General features: G+C 38.2%; 1 protein-coding gene across 3 annotated transcripts in view; it reads right to left on the bottom strand.

Annotated features, from left to right (window-relative positions):
* Positions 1-11,774, bottom strand: part of OSBPL7 (oxysterol binding protein like 7) — a 92,718-nt gene extending 80,944 nt beyond the window's left edge. For all 3 annotated transcript variants that reach the window (XM_083377060.1, XM_083377061.1, XM_083377059.1), the window contains exon 1: positions 11,707-11,774. The gene's annotated coding sequence lies outside the window, so the exon portion shown is untranslated. The remainder of the gene's footprint in view (positions 1-11,706) is intronic.
* Positions 11,775-14,771: the final 2,997 nt, after the last annotated feature.

Raw genomic sequence — 14,771 nt, 5'->3', positions numbered from 1 at the left:
CTACCGGTATGTCCTGGATGGGAGGGAGGCAACTGCCAATGTTCTTTTCGGCCATCCTCACCACTCTCTGCACCGCCTTCCTGTCTGAAGCAGTGATGCTTCCAAACCAGACTGTGACGCTGTATGACAGGATGCTCTCGATTGTCCCTCTGTAGAAAGTGGTAAGTACTCAGATATCCCGATTAAAATAACTCCCAGGGAAATTAAATCACCCACATGGTTTGTGGTCAAAGCATTTCAATTATATGGAGGGGCAGAATTCTATTTTCTTGTCAGATGGTTTCTGCACTTCTTAATCACAATTTTATTTTTGCTTTGCTTCTTTATTCCACAAATTATAGACCTTTTCACAAACAATTCCTTACACATAACTCAGATTTTTTTAAAGTATCCCTTCAATAATTTATATAGATGTGACTCTAAAATCCTACACAGAAATTGGAATACATTTTTTTAAAAAAATAATAATAATCCTCTTTTGCAAATCATGGTGCAAGATCTGAAGCACAACCTGATGGAGGTTTACTAAGAAATTAATCCATGTCCATTCTGACTTTCTCATACAATATGATACAGAGTTGTCTTCCTTTCTAGGATCTGCTATGAAAGGAACAAATAATTAACAAAAGGATCCGGAATCAAGGAAAAATATTTTTCCAGATTTTGACCTTTGTTTTGCTGGAGGATTTATGCAGAGTATTAGCCACTATCAAGCTCTCCTGCTTGGCCAACAACCCATGACTGAAAAGGATACCACTAAGCCTTACCCCTATCTTGCTGAGTTAGTCTTAGCTTTGTCTTGCATTGCAGTCCCCTCTAAAATATCTCAGCCTCCTAATTTCTGATGTCCTAGAAACAAGGCTGTGATTTCATGATCCGAATCCTTAGAGATTGGATAATCTTGCCTTGAACTTCTGCTTAGCAATATGTAGAAACTAAATGAATCTTGCTCTCACTCTCATACACAAAAATTGATAGATTTCCCCCCTCTTGAGCCTTGTTTCTACTTTCTTTTCTTCCATCCCTATCCAAAGCACAAACGGTTGTAAACAGCAACACCACATACACTAAGGTTCTTTCCTCTTGCAGTGCTTGTTGTGACTGCAAAATGTAGATTCCTCTGTTTTTCCCCCTTCCTACTGCAAAATTTAGCATATAAGTATAAGCAAAAGGTGTTTTTTTTCCTTCTAGTGTAGGGAGAACCATTAGCATTTAACCATCCTGGTATTGCTATGATTGATTCACCAAATCCTCCTGCAGACAGAGGTCCAGGTGGCTCTGAATCCCATTTCTACATCTTGCCCTCTGACCAGTGTCACCTATACAATTGTCAACACTGTTCTGGTTCCATTGGAGCACTTATTCAGTTACACCCTTTATGCATCAATCTTCCCTTAGCAAACAGGTTCTCAGCTTGTCACCTGATCTTATGTGTATTCAATTGGAACAGCCATGCAGAACTCTGCAACTTTAATATCTTGGTCCGTCTGTCACCTGCTGAAGCCAAAAAAAGAAAGGGGAAAACAGAATACATCTTGCCTATGTTCTTGGTTTTTTTTTTTTTGAAGGTCAGCTGAGTTCCCTCAAATAGAAAAGAGAATCTTACAAAGGGAGGCACATAACAGTAAATTATGGTTCCCATTACAAATGAGCCTTAGATGAGTCTTATGGATGACCTTGTCATAAATCCTGAAGCATGATTCAAGATAGGAGACTTTTCATTGTTTAACCAGTTAAGCAGTGTATTTGGATGCATTGATCTGCCACTGATGGCAGATCTGCCATCTATTCCCTTCATCTTTGCTTTGCGTTGATGGCACCCTGCCATAAAAAAGGGGAGGGGAAAATGGGGATGAGAGTCCGAGAAGAGGATGGTGGGAACCAGAGGTCCAATCTAAAACAATAGATGCGAGATCCAAGGAGATAAGTGTGAGAACAGAATGCAAACAGCCGCCAAAGAGGCCAAAGAGGCAACAATCTTTGGGACTGTTACCAAAACATCTAATTTGAATACTATTGATCAAACGACTAAGGGAGGGAGGACCTGGGAGAATCTGAGAAAGGGGGAAATTAAGGGATTTATTCCGGAATATTCAGATCTGGCTTTGCTTATGCTGTAACCGCTTGTCTTTAGTAAAAGTATATCTTTTTTCTACAAATGAAGTCAAGGGTTTTTCTTTCCTAAATGCCCAACCTGGGACAGGCCTCACAAATTAGTCTGTCAAGGTTTTGAGTAAAACCATTGCCAGCATTGGTTTATATAGCTAGTTTGCCTTAATGAACCACTTTGGACTCAAATGAAATAATGCTGGCCCATAGTTGGATGAAACCAAAACTGAAAACTTTTAATCTTTCTATGGGGATACAATGGATGGGGAATATTGAACCCTAAAGTTGGCTTGAGTACATTCCTTCAAATGATCTCTTCTATATAAGCTGCCAAGTGTTTTTTTTATTGCGGCAGCATAGATTTAATTTTAAATAACGAAATCTTTTTTTTTAATAGCCAGACAGATCCCCCTATGACTTTTTCTCTGCTTAATCATGTTTCTTTAAAAAAAATGTTTTCTCTCTGGTTTGAATACATGCAGACTGCAAGTTGCACAAAGGCCCTGCTCATAAAATAAACAAATTCACAAGCATTAACTCATGTTTCATTACTCTTATCATAATTTTGAAACATTTAGTCATAACGTTTCTGCAATGTCCAAAAAAATGGCACAAGATTGCTTTCTGTCAAGTCCAAAAGTTAGAATCCTGAGTTCCTAAAACACCTCAGATTAGAAACAAACTATGTCAATGGACTCCTCTCATGCTTTTAAAACTCTCTTGTTCAGGATTAATTTTTTCAAATTATTTTGAACAAGAAGTATGAAAGAAGTCCATCCCTAGTTGTGGCCTAGGTACAATCTTGGAGTCTGGATTGACTAGTGGGGATTTCTAAGGAGCAATTTATGAGATTAAGTACAAGTAGTCTTTGCTTATTGACCAGTTTGCAAGTGACCATTTGAGGTTATGATAGACTTCCCCAAAGCTACTTATGATCTGACTTTGAAGAACAGATGGCTGCACCCGTGCCCAAGGTCATTATGATCGCATTTTGGGCATTTGGCAACTGGCTTGCATCTATGGCTGTTCACAGTATCCTGTGATCACATGACCATGCTTTTTGTGGGTTTTTGCTGTTTATTTCTGATTTCCAGCAAAAACGCCATTGGGGAAAACAGGTTCTCTTAACAACTACATTTGCTTAATGACTGCCCCCCCCAAAAGGTAAAATGGAGCATGGTTATCTGGTGACCAGCTTAACAACCACTGTGGTTTACAACTGTATTTCCAGGCTCAGTTATGGTTATAGGTCAAGGATTGCCTATGTATATTTCTGAGTGATTAACTACAGGTAGTTTTCATCTTACAACCATTTATTTGATGATGTTTGAGGTTACAATGGAACTGAAAAAAGTTTTCACACTTCACACTTATAAACATTGCAGCATTGCAGAGTCTGAACATTTTAATCCTTTTTCTAATGATCGTTTTTGTGCATATCAACCAATGACATGGAAAGGTATTTAACCAAATGTTTTGCATGTGGGAGTTCAATCACTGTCGATTGTAAACCACAGTTTATGGCTTTATGTGACCATTTTTCTTGTTCAGTGAACTACAGCAAAGTAAGACGTATATACTATACTGTTATTTGCACAGCAGGTTCACATTAAAACATTTTGAACATACAAATTATGTTTCCTGAACTGAATAAGTTAAAATGGATGGAATATTAGGAAATGTGTGTTTTTTTCTGCTTTTATTAACTAATGAAGTCAACTATAATTATCCACTTTTGTCGCTTACTGTTTATTTTTCTTCCTGTTAGAATAACATACTTCATGTTATTCTACATAGTAATAAAAATATACACATAGTAAGATACAAGCAATAATCTGAATCTGAACAAACAAATCAAGATTAATTGATGTAAATGAACCTAGTTTGTAACTATATTGCAGTGATTGGCATAATTATATTTACATGAAGGAAAAGAAAGAGTGTCTTGTTTGCACAGAATTTGCAGGTTTTTCCCATGCAAAAGAACAATTCCAGACTTCGAGTGAGTGTTTTGCTGAGAAGTTGTCTTTGTGTAAGTAGGAAAACGAATAGCACTTAGTTAGATTAATATACTATTCCATAGTGCTTTCTAACACTCTCTGAGTGGTTTACAAATGTCAGCATATTGCCCCCAACAATCTGGGTCCTAATTTTACCAACTTAGAAGAGACAATGGAAGAGGATTTTCATTCTGCTTTCCATACTTCTGAATTTCCCGAAGACGTCTGGCTGACCATAAAAATGCAGAATCCGGGATTAGATGAACTCCACTGTATGATTTAGCAGAATGTTCTTATGTTCTTACAGTTTACTGAATCCTTTGGTTTACAACAATACCTATGTTTATACAATGCTAATCAGTATTAATCCTGACTGCTTTGATCAACTCATCTGTTGGAAGACTACCTAGAAAGAGTGAATAGTTCTAGAAAGTCATTTAAAACTCCTCCCAGTTTCAAGAACACTTGAGATAGCTTTACTCTGGGGCACTGAGGGAATTTTGGAATGATGGATGGCTTTTCAGACCGTCGCTGCCATCAATAAATAAGCTCTTAAGCCTATCCATTAGTTCCCAACTACAGCATCACTGATGGTTTTCCAGGAATGTGGCACTTGAATTTTGAATTCAAAAACAGTTTTGATCCATATTAATTTGAAACAAAAATTCTAGTCATACTCTTAACTGAAAATAAATGAATGAAAAGTGGTTTTTAAGCACTGATTCTAGAGGATCTAAACTTATTTATTTTAGAAATCTGACCAGCCATCCAACTCTGAGAGGAATAGAGATAGTCCTTGACTTACAACTATCCATTTAGTTGTAAGTGGCCATTCAAAGGTATAACAGCACTGAAAAAAGTGATTTATGACCAGTTTTTATACTAACAACCATTGCAACATCCCTGTGATCAGATGGTAATGGTTTTTTTAAATATCTTCTTCTAGAAGGATTTAATATGCAACCTGTTTGAGCAGAGTTAATCCAAGGCATTTTACTAAGAAGACAAAACCATATGTCCTTCCATTTTTGTGTGTGTTAAGGCCTGTTTATTTTATGCATGGGTTCTTTGTAAGCTTTAAGTACTCATGACATGAATCAGAAAAAAATCCATAATGCATCCTTAACATCTTATTTATGATTGTTCTACACCATAAATCATCTTATTTATGGTTGTTCTGTGTGCCTTTTTTACAATCCTGTGCAACATCATTTGGTACCAAATGAAATCATGCAATATGATCTGCCATAGTGATGACATGGCAATAGTTATTTTACATTTTCCATCTTTTCCCTGAAATCAATAGGACAAAAGCTTTTGCACTGTAGTGACTTGTATACAACTGCCACAAATGTTAATGAGGATTACACAATAATGTTCCTTTTGTGAAAGATATAATTAATGAGCCATGGATCAAAAGGCTGATACATTAAGTACTATACATCAGGATATTCCATTCCATTCCATTCCTTCTTCTGAAGATTTTTTCTGCTAATAAAATTTTGTGCCAGTGTTCCTTAATCTTGGCAACTTTAAGATATGTAGACCACCTCCTCAAATTCCCCAATCAGTCATGCTGGCTTTGTAATTCTGGGAACTGAAGTTCACATTTCTTAGAGTCGCTATCGTTGAGAAATACTGTCCTATGCATTTCTGCCAACGCCACAGTTTCCCCAATTTTTCTGATACTGCCTCCTTATGCTTCACCCAGTCTATATTCATGTATTTATGGAATTTAAGGAAATCCCAATGCCATGACTTTGGGCAACTTATGGAATACAACAACAACAAAATTCAACTATTACAAAGAATTGCATTGCCAAAAAAAATGAATGACCCTTCAAAAGACCAAAACATCACACAGGTTTTAAGGGCTTGATATGACTACTTATGATTCTGATCACCTAAGCAGCAAGTCACTGAATGTGAGTATCTACCTAAAACAGATTTGGAGCTTATCTATAATTTATAAATGTCAAGGAACCAAGCATCTGTGCAAGAACAACCCTATGCAGAAGACTGACACTTTAAACACTTCCAAGCTGCTGACAATCTGTTAATTCAAAGTACACTGAGACACCTGCCTGGGGAGTCAACAATACGTTTTGGCTTTTCATATACTAGACTTGTATTGTTTAAAAAATGTGTATGGATACAACAATGCACAGCATACAAATTGTTGTACCAAACCAGTCTCATTCGTTGCTATCTTAATGCATTTCATATTTTTTTCAATGAGCTTAGGACAAAGTCTCACTTCCTGGCTTCCTTCTCTGTAGTTTAGTCTACAGCAACTCTGTAATGTAGGTTAGACTGAAAAGTAACTGTTGGCTTTGTTGCTAAATAGGAAACTAATGCTAGATCTTTTCAATAGATTGGAACTCTAAACACAACACTGTTTTGCAATGCAAGGTCTGACAGGCAAAAATCCTCAAAAGTTATAGTTTAGATTTGGAACCCAGTGTGCAGATAAAACAAGATTTATATATTTCCAGAAAAAGAGTCAGAGTTTGCTAAGGAAGGATGAAACAAAAAATCTTATAGACCCCTTGCTAGCTTTACAATGCCGGCTGTTGCCGAATACAATACATCCTCCATTTCCTATCCCTATTGGCATAGACACCCAGTTTTTCAGGCAGGATGGCCTGAAAAAGCATTATTTAGCTATGTTCTGCCTTTAGTGAAGCTTAACAATATTGTTCTTTGGATTTAATTAAATAAGGTAAAAGGAAGTTGCTTATGACAACCATCCTACCTGGCAGAAATGGCCTTTGCTCAGAGAGGGCAGAAAGTGCATTGATAATGGTTTAAAGATAAGATTGTTGGAGCTGGCAGGTGTTCAAGGGAAAGGCAACTGCTCAGGTACATTTCAGATAAATGAAGTACTATCAAGTGTCATAAAACAAGCAAATTATAGCTATCTGATTATATTCCCAAGCTGAAGACATTAACTTACCCAAACTATAAAATTTCCCTTGAGATATAAAGGCTTTCTGGTTGCCACCTTTTTTCCCCAACTTGAGCACTTCCCTGCTTTTACTTCTTAAAATTCTCAGCAATAGCCTGGCTAGTTAGAAAATTCTAGGAGTTAAAAACCATACATTCCCAGGATGTTTATCTGGCTTGGGAATTCTAGATATCGTAGTCACAATATATCTGTAAGCATGGAATAACAGAATCAGCCATTCAGTCCCCTCTGTTAATATAAACAGATATATTTAACTGTTTACAAGTAGTAGTATAGCAAATACTCTCCATTCAAATTGACTTCCAATGTGTAGTGGGTCAGTTGTTACAAATGATAACTTGCTGTATCAGTTGAAACACCCTTAGCCAGCAGAAGATAACCTGGAGTGCAATGAGATCAATAAGCCCACTTGGCTTCCTTCATAATTACTGCCCCACCAACATTTTAAAATTTAATGTTGTTATGCTACAAAATAAAGCACCAGCCTCTGGCATTATATTCATATCCAGAAATGCTGTCAGATATAAAGTCCTACCATTCATGCATAAGCATCCTGAATGGTTGAGAACTAACTACTTTGCCTTCTATTTTATGAAAGTTTTGTGATTTGCTCTCTCCATTAGAGGTAGTCCTTAACTTATAACCATTCATTTAGCAACTATATGAAGTTACAGTGGAACAGAAAAAGTGACTTATGGTTGTCGTACTTATGACTATCACAACATGCCCATAATCAACTTATCAAAATTTAGACATTTGGCAACTAGCAAGTATTTACAATCCCAGGGTCATGTGATCATGATTTGTGATCTTCCCAGCTGGCTTCCAAGTCAATGGGGGAAAGGTGGATTCATTTAACAACCATGATTTACTGAACAACTGCAATGATTTGCTTAATTATGGCAAAAAAGGCTCGAAAATTGGGTGTGATTCACTTAGCAACCGCCTTGCATATCCACAGAAATTCTGGTTCCACTTGTGGTTATAAATCAAGGACTACCTAATAGTCAAACAAAGTATATCCCTTATATATGCTCTCAAAATTCCAAGTGTGCTCTTAACCCAAAAATGCTGCTGATCCCTGCACAGAAGGCAATATTCAAAGTTTCAACAAGTAGGTGAGACTAAAGAAAGGGGGGGAAATGTTGTGATTGTTGTTGTTTTTTTGCAACATCCTTGGCCCTTAAATTAAGGACAGTTGCTACTTAGAAATTTGAATAGCCGTTGGTATTTTTTTGTTGCAGTGCTATGCTATTTAATTGAAATCCAGATATACTATCGCCATAATTGTCAATACAGATAAAATATACAGGCCATGGATTCTGGAATTCTTTCCAACCTCCTTGCCAGCAGTGATTATATAGTATACTTATCTATACATATGCTTTGCTCTTGGTAGAGAGGCTGGAAGGACAAAAGAATGGGAATTTGGAAAGCAGTAGTTATCAACATTCCAATATGCTATCCAGCTCTCTCTCTCTCATAAGGGTATATTCTGGGTTTTTTATCCACATCCCCATATCTGATCCACCCCATTTTCAAGCACAGCAAATTTGACCTCATTCCATTCAGTTTTCAAAGAGTTACTTCTGCAGATAGACAGAGTTCTCAGGCGCCTATAGACAATTTCTTCACAATATTCCATTTGATTGGAATTAAAAAATTACCTTTCCAAAATAATTTGGAAAATTTCCAAATCTCCACGGTGACAGTCATCATAACAATAAAATCAGATGTACTTTTGATAACCTGTGAAAATAAAAATGTTCTTATTTCTTTAAATTACTATCATGTAATACAGGAGTGTCAAACTGCCGGCCCACAGGCCAGATGCGGCATCCAGAAGCCACCCCCACCCCATTGCCGGCAATGGCAAAATAGTCCCGATACATCTCGCGACATCACATAAGAGCCTTGGTGGAGCAGTGGGCTAATGGCTCCTTAAGTAACACCAGCTGCCTGCAATTAGTGCAGGTTCCCATCCCACCAGGTTCAAGGTTGACTCAGCCTTCCATCCTTCCGAGGTAGGTAAAATGAGGACCCAGATTGTTGGGGGCAATTAAGCTGACTTTGTAATAATGCCGCTTGGGGTGTGTGAAAGCCCTAATAAGCAGGCATATACATAGAATGAAGACTACTGCTAAGCTTGTAAGCCGCCCTGAGTCTTCGGAGATGGGCGGGATATAAATGGAATTAAAATAAAAAATAAAAAAATAAAAATCACATGATGTCACGAGTTTGACATGTCTGATGTAACAGATGCAGAGACACAATATCCCATAAAGCTCAGGTGAGGTTTCAGTTCTAGTTTCTGGTTCTGTGCTGAAATTGGACAGGGTATTTTGGGTTCTACAAATTTAAAGTATAACATCCACGCTCTGGGACTGAAATACAATTATGGTACTTAGTAACTGGCAACTTTCCACTGAGAATAATACACAGTCCATTCTAAATGTCACTGTTCTGAAAAGACGAGAAAATATTGGACAGAATTCAGAAACCAGGCACAGGCAATCAAAGGGATTGAAATAGCAAACTATAGAAGAACAACTGAAGCATGAACTACTAGGCCTACTTAAATTATGTATAATTCAGTATGAAAATATGATTTATGCTTGTAAATGAATAAATCTGCAATGGCTTGATAATGTACCAGTTCTTTTCTTCTATCTACTTAATGAATTATACAGGTAAAAAACACTTCAGTCCAAATGCAACAATAAACTTTTAAGTTGGATTCTGCCTTCCAATAAGGGAGTTGGACCAAAAGAAAAAGTGAGTGAAGTCACCCAAAATCAAGCTGGTTATATTAAATGTCCATTTTAATTACATTTAAATACAATCATGCTTAAACCTTCTGTCATATTAAGAACTAAAATTCAGTGGCAACATTTGGATATGATCTAGAATTGCTCAAAGCTTGGAAGTGGAAGTGAACTGACAAATATTTAAACAAGTATTCAGTTTGTGGTTGTGAATGGATTCCACACAGTAAAAACTGAACTTTTTACCTTTGACCACCATGGAAGTTCTATCTGTGGAACTGCATTTGGAACAGCCCATATACATGTACCTAAATCACTGCTGCAGATGCAATTTTTAAACATATGGGCGAACAATTCCAAATATAGGCAATGTTCTGCCATGCATGTAAATTTCAAAATATCACTTCTTTGGGGAAAGATGCCCAGATAAAAGCCCTATCTTCCTCTTATCCTAGTCATAGGAACTGCTATACCAATTCTTCCTAAGAGAAATTAGCGTTACATATCCAAGCTGCAAACTTCCAGACAATCAGCAGAGAACTGCTAAAAGAAACACTTGGCTGCTGTCTAGTGGCTATCCTGATTTTTTGCAGCTCAGATATGGCAGCCCAAGATAAACTAGGGTCTTTAATCAGGGACTTTACACAAAAGCATAGCTGTATCTCAGCTAGTTGTCTTCTATTTCCTTTCCAATCACTGTATGTCAAATAGCCATATGCTTTCCATATACTGTATGTCACATAGCAGAACTCAGATGACCATCCCGCCTTTCTTCAACATCTCTCACCACAAATCCACATCCTCTTTTATGCAAAAGGGTAAAAGTCCACCACTCATCTATCTCTGACTCAGAAGTCTCAGTACATTCTCATCTTCTTAATAGGGCAAAATCCTTCAGATAACATTTCACTTATCTTAAAGAGACATCCGACTCAGCCAGCCTTTCTTATTGCCTATTAAGTGTCAAAATCCACATTTCCCATAATTCATCTCATTTATCCCCCTGGAAAGCAGTATTTTTTCTTTCACAGGTCTTCTTTTTAATAGGGGCAAAATCCTTTCCATACACTTAAATTTCATCAGCACTTTTTTTTGCTAAAAAAAAGAAATACCTCCTGAGTAATTGAACTTATGCTCCCCCTACAATGCTATTTCACAATCCTCAGACTTTTTTAAAAATATTTTTTAACAGAGCCTTGGTGGAGCAGTGGGCTAATGCCTCCTTAAGTAACACCAGCTGCCTGCAATTAGTGCAGGTTCGCATCCCACCAGGCTCAAGGTTGACTCAGCCTTCCATCCTTCTGAGGTAGGTAAAATGAGGACCCAGATTGTTGGGGGCAATTAAGCTGACTTTGTAATAATGCCGCTTGGGGTGTGTGTGTGAAAGCCCTAATAAGCAGGCATATACATAGAATGAAGGCTACTGCTAAGCTTGTAAGCCGCCCTGAATCTTCGGAGAAGGGCGGGATATAAATGGAATTAAAATAAATAAAATAAAAATAAATTCTGTATCTATTCGTCAAAGAAAAAAGAACTACTGTAACTGCTATGGAGTTTTCCTTAGAACCATCAACTTTTTGTCCTGGTGACAACGTTCTCTAAATTTTCTTTGCTATAATGATCCAGGACAGACTTGATAAAGTCGACTACAATTCGATTTCCACAATCTCACCCCAATGTTCCGATTCGTTTGTTTCTTCCAGGTTAACACAACCACCCAAATAAAAAACGGAAGGCAGACCCTTTTGTTCCCGGGGCCGAGCAAGCCCGGCACAAAATCACTATTCTTGCCTCCCCGTTTCCGAAACGAGGTCCCAACCCCAACTGAAAGGAGGAAGAGGAAAAGGCTGACTTTTTTTTTTACCTGCACGCGTCTGCGAGGCTTGCCTCATACGGTCTTCCTTTTGCGCTTCTTACAGCCACGGACAGTTATTGCCGCTGCAAACCGGAACCAGGAAGCAGCTGCCGAGCAAAGCCGAAAGAAATCCACTTCTGCCGCTTCCTTTCGCTGATCAACTCTTGTTAATTTATCTTTTTTTTTTTTTTTGCTCTTCGCTCGCATCTGCCACCTTGCCTCTTGGAGGACTGGCTCATTAAACATCCTGGGCAAAATTATTGCTAGGAGAGAGAGAGAAAAAACGCCAAGAGACCCTTTGGCTTCGTAGAAATAAATATATATGGTCCAAAATGGGATGATTTGCGATCGCTCAGAATTTCGTAATTAGAATACTTCATCAAGCGAAGCGGTGCTGGAAAGGTTGCAAGCCGCTTAGTGACAATGATATATTGATATTAGAAGATGTACAATATTTTGGTATTTTCTTAAACCCAAAGGTTTTCATCCTTTCATCCCCGGTGTTTTCATTTACCATATTTACCAGAAAATTTCTAAATAATTAAGTGCTTCTGAAAAGAACAAAGAAAAAAAGCAAACTCGTTCAATAAATTTAATAATTAGCCTTGGAGATCATTTATTTATACACGAAGAAATCAAATGTGTATGTTGAAGAATTAACAATTAGTTTATTATTTTTCCCTTTAACCTTACAAAGCATGAGAAATACTTTAGCCTTCTGACAAAATAGATTCAGGTTTATAAATCATTACATAAGAATTTCCTCATCTTTAAGAGTTCATGCCAATTCAACAAAAATAGATCTTTCAGAAATTATTACAAGGAACTGTTACAATATTGGCATTATCCAGCTATATTTTCTAGACATTCTGGACCTGGGCAACAAAAAATTAGCTACTGGTTCTACTGAAGTGGTGCAAACTGGCTGAATCCCACCACTGCTCTTGTTTCTCCTGGCTGGTGAAAGCCTCCAGGAGGGTGACCACCAGGTGGGTTCATTCAATGACAAATTCTTCACTGCAAAAGGGGACATTTCTGAGACCTTTCAAGAAGGCCCTGATTTGTCCTTTGTTTAAAAAAGTCATTCAACCCCTCTTGCCTGGACAACTGTCATGCAATCTCCCATCTTCCCATTTTTGGGGGAAGGTGGTTGTTGAGCAGCTTCAGGAAATCCTGGATGAAACAGATTTCCTGGGCCCTTTTCTGTCAGGATTCAGACTGGCTATAGGACAGCCCTGGTCACTTGTAGCATCCCACAGGGCTCTGTATTCTATGTTTTAATATCTATATGAAGCTATTAGGTGAGATCATCTGTCACTGGTTGAGATTTCATCAATGTGTTGGTGATACTCAGTTCTACATCTCTACAGATGGTGATCCAAGTGATGATGTCTCTGCTGTCTCTCTGGAGACTGTAGAGAGCTGGATAGAGAAGAACAAACTTTGGACAGACTGAGTGGCTTTAACTGCATGGAGCTTCAGGATCCAATTTTTTGTTATTCTTATTTCTGGACACGGTTGCACAACCCCATTCAGACCGTTTGCAACCTAGAGGCTTTCATGTCTCCTGCCTGAAGAGCAGGTGGCAGGTGTGACTAGGAGAGCTTTTGCACAACTCTAGTTTGTGTACCAGCTGTGAGCTTTCCTTGATCATGACTCCCTGCGCTCATTACTCAAGCCTTAATCATCTCTCATCTGGACTACTGCAATAGCTCAAGGTGAGACTATCCTTGAAATCTATTTGGAAGCTTCAGCTGGTATAAAGTGTGGCACTGAGAGCAGTCTTTGGGGCCCCTAAGAATGGTGTGTGGAGAGCAGAAGGCAAAGGGGAAAAAAATCAATATTATATCTCTGTTTAACAAACTTCTCTGGCTCCTGGTTTTCCTCCAAGTACAGTTCAAGGTGTTGGTTATGGCCCTTGAAACCCTTAATGGCATTGGTCCAGGCTACCGGATGAACTGTCTCATCCCTGCTAAGACAAGCCCATCCTACTTGTGCTAGCAGAGGGCCTGTTGCTGACCTTGTTGGTCAAAGAACTCCCTACTATTCGGATCCAGAAGAGCCTTCTTGGCTGCAGTGCCTGCCCTTTGAAACATTCTACCCTCTAAGGCAAGATCTGTTCCCACCATTTTATCCTTCTGCAGGCGCCTGAAGACTTGGCTCTGCCAGTTGGCCTGGGAACCAAATGGGGGAGTTCTACATTGGAGGTGGCTGCTGGATTGATGGCACACTCCACACACACCCCTTGCCCTCTGTTCTCCACCCACCCATTTTCTTGTTGATGTTTCTTTATCGGTGCAGAGAAAATATCTGCTGCAAACTCCACGTAGGGTCAGGAAGGGCATCTGGCCAGCAAACATTCAACTCCTCTCAGTCACCCCGACTCCACCTTGAAACAAGGGATTAAAGAGTTGTAAAAAGAAAAAATGATATTTTCCCATTGTTCTTTTTCATTGTTTATTTCATTGTTATTTTGTTTTCTCTACACTCTTCATTTCTTCCTTTTTATTGTTGAAAGCTACAGAGTAGCCCCTTGGCAAGATAGGAGGCAAATAAATTTAACAATAAATAAAAATTAAGCCAGATTTTCACAGCTGAGACAAAAGAGAGGGCTTTAATGTCATTATTTAATTACATATAAATTAAATAAATTTATTTTTACTGGGGAAAAAAAGAATAGAGCCAAATTTTCCACTGAGAGAGAAACCAGCAAAACAAAGATCGTTCAAAAAGGACTGAATCCAGCTACAAGCTGTAGAGAAAAGTGCTTCACTCTAAGCCAAAAATATTGGTTCAGAAAGTGGGGGCTCCAATATGAGCCACCCTCCCAGTTAACCCTCCCATGTAACCCATGGCAGTTATTTTAAGGGGGGGGGAAATATTCCAAATGTCATGCTTCCTTTCCCTCATCTTATTATGCAACTGATTTTTTTTTTAAAAAAAAAGTCATTCTAAGCTGCAGAAGTGGTTTCAGCAGGCTTGTGCACATTTTTTGTTTGTTAAATTTATTTGCCACCTATCTCATCATGGGGCTATTCTAGGCTGCTTACAAAAATGAAAAGGTGTGTAAACAG

The sequence above is a fragment of the Vipera ursinii genome (genome assembly GCF_947247035.1).
Source record: "Vipera ursinii genome assembly, chromosome: Z".
Classification (NCBI taxonomy): domain Eukaryota; kingdom Metazoa; phylum Chordata; class Lepidosauria; order Squamata; family Viperidae; genus Vipera; species Vipera ursinii.
This window is presented reverse-complemented; position numbering and strand designations above follow the sequence as displayed.